The sequence below is a fragment of the Peromyscus leucopus genome, chromosome 22, assembly GCF_004664715.2.
Source record: "Peromyscus leucopus breed LL Stock chromosome 22, UCI_PerLeu_2.1, whole genome shotgun sequence".
In the NCBI taxonomy this organism is placed as follows: Eukaryota; Metazoa; Chordata; class Mammalia; order Rodentia; family Cricetidae; genus Peromyscus; species Peromyscus leucopus.
The window spans coordinates 44,328,646-44,331,312 of record NC_051081.1 but is presented as its reverse complement, the minus strand read 5'-3'; the positions used below and the strand labels follow the sequence as shown (position 1 = coordinate 44,331,312).

The window sequence follows — 2,667 nt, the reverse complement described above, 5'->3', positions numbered from 1 at the left end:
GGACCTGCCTCAACTGAATGTACCAGGCTCTGCTGACTCCCTAGAGGAGACCTTACCTTGGAGGAGGTGGGAATGGGGGGTGGGTTTGGGGGGAAGAAGACTGGGGAGTGGGAGGAGGGAGGACAGGGGAATCTGTGGTTGTTATGTAAAAGGAATAAAAAAATCTCTTAATAAAAAGAAAAGAAAAAATATGTTTACAATAAAAAATTAAAGCTAGCTTTGGAATTGGAAAAAAATAAAACAAACAAACAAAAAAGAAAATTCGTAGCTGCCATCTTGCATCCCCGCGTGTATGCGCCTTATCTCAGCTGGTGGCCCGAGACCCCCTGAGCGGGAACCCTAGTCCCTTAGGTGGCCCCATTTCCACTCCGACAAGATGAAAGAAACGATCATGGACCAGGAGAAGCTGGCCAAACTTCAGGCACAAGTGCGCATTGGTGGAAAAGGAACTGCTCGCAGAAAGAAGAAGGTGGTTCACAGAACAGCCACAGCAGATGATAAAAAACTGCAGTTCTCCTTAAAGAAGTCAGGAGTGAACGATATCTCTGGCATTGAAGAGGTGATCATGTTTACAAACCAAGGAACAGTGATCCGTTTTAACAACCCTAAAGTTCAGGCGTCTCTGGCAGCAAACACCTTCACCCTTACAGGCCACGCTGAGACAAAGCAGCTGACAGAAATGCTTCCCAGCATCCTCAACCAGCTCGGAGCGGACAGTCTGACTAGTTTAAGGAGACTGGCTGAAGCTCTGGCCAAACCATCTGCGGATGGAAAAGCACCACTTGCACTGGAGAGGATGATGATGATGATGAAATCCCAGATCTGGTGGAGGATTTTGATGAGGCGTCTAAGAAGGAGGCAAACTAAACTGAGGCGACTTCTGAAGATGGTGACACCTGCAGAAGTTACAGGAGCTGCTATTTTATATCATGGCTGCTTTTTAAAATTCTTTTGTTTATGGAGCTGATAAAATCTAGATCGCGAATATTTTTAAGCCCGAGCCCCTTGGACACCGCAGCTCTTTCAGTTTTTGCTTAAAACACAATTCATTCTTTGCAGCAAATTAAGCTGAAGACGCCTGGGAATAAAGTTTGGAAAAGGGTTAATAAAATTCTTTGCCTAGTTAAAAAAAGAAGAAGAAAAAGGGAAAGAAAGAAAGAAAATTCACAGCTGAGTTGTTCAACCAGACATGGCATCGAAATTATTGAAGAAAAAATTGGATTATCTAAGATAGTGAAGGTAATGGATAACAACAAAGAATAAGAACAACAGCGCACACACAATGAAGACGCTACACTTAGGTTCGTTAATTTAAAACTTAATTTTACAGCACACTACCTCCACCAGGCTTCTGTTGTCTGAAGATGGAGAATAGACTATTTCATAATCAGGGATGACAAACCGATAGTACGTTCATGAGTTGGAAGAAAAACCAAGACAGACTCAGCCAGGCCTGGTGGCGCACGCCTTTAACCCCAGCACTTGGGAGGCAGAGGCAGGCGGATCTCTATGAGTTCGAGGTCAGCTTGGTTTACAAAGTGAGTTCCACGATAGCCAGGAGTGCATAGAAAGACTGTGTCTCAAAAAACAGGAGAAGGAGGAGGAGACTGCTTGGTGTCCTAGCAACTGGGGAATCTCCGCTCACAACAGGTATGCCCATACCCTCCTTTGAAAGACCAGACCAATCCTCCATGGGAATGACCCAGACACCCCTGAGAGCAGGGCAGAGACTGGGAGATGACTCAGACTCCAGCAGCTGTGGCTGATGACGTCTCCAGACACAAATCACAAGCAGAAAACTTCCCTTTATGAACTCACCAATAACATGCTTCTTATTAATGTGTTCTTTCACTTAAAGAATGTAACGTCACATGCGTGCGCAGTGAAACAGACCCATCATCTCACTTATCTGGAAGGCTGAGGAAGGAAGGTCACAAAATAAAAAGAACTGCAAATGTCGTTTACAGGGGCTGCTCTTGCCTAGTGTCGAGGAAGCCCCAGGTTCAAACCCTAGTAGAGGACAAATGAACAGACAACCAGATGAAGAATATCAACAGTAATGCTTGGTTTGGATTAAAGTCTGTCTTAGGGTTTCTACTGCTGTGAAGAGACTCCATAATCATGGCAACTCTTATAAGGAAACATGTCACTGGGGCTGGCTTACAGTTCAGAGGTTTAGTCCATTATCATCATGGCAGGAAGCATGGTGGCACACAGGCAGACATGGTGCTGAACAGGGAGCTGAGAGTTTTACATCTAGATTGGTAGGCAGCAGGAAGACAGTGAGACACTCGGTCTGGCTTGAACATCTGAGATATCAAATCCGCCCCCCCCCCCCGCCCCCGCAACTGCCCCTGACATTCTTCCTCTAACAAGGCCACACCTCCTAATAGTGCAACTCCCTATGAGCCTATGGGGGCCATTTTCCCAACCACCACAAAATCTATCTATAAATGATAATGCAAATATTATTGGCTTTTGTGTGTGTTCACATGTATTCATTTGTGTGTCTGTGTAGGTCAGAAGACAATTTTAGGTTGCTATTCACCTCTTTTTGTGAGGCAAGATCTTTTGCTGGCCTTGGGCTCACCCATGAGGCTAAACTGGCTGACCAGAGAGGCTCAGGGATCTGCTGCCGTTACAGGCAGACATAGATTACTCCATCCA

The 2,667-nt window shown here is 45.4% G+C and overlaps 1 pseudogene; it reads left to right on the top strand.

Annotated features, from left to right (window-relative positions):
• The first annotated feature begins 359 nt into the window (after positions 1–359).
• On the top strand, positions 360–965 carry LOC114692038 (annotated as a pseudogene).
• Positions 966–2,667: the final 1,702 nt, after the last annotated feature.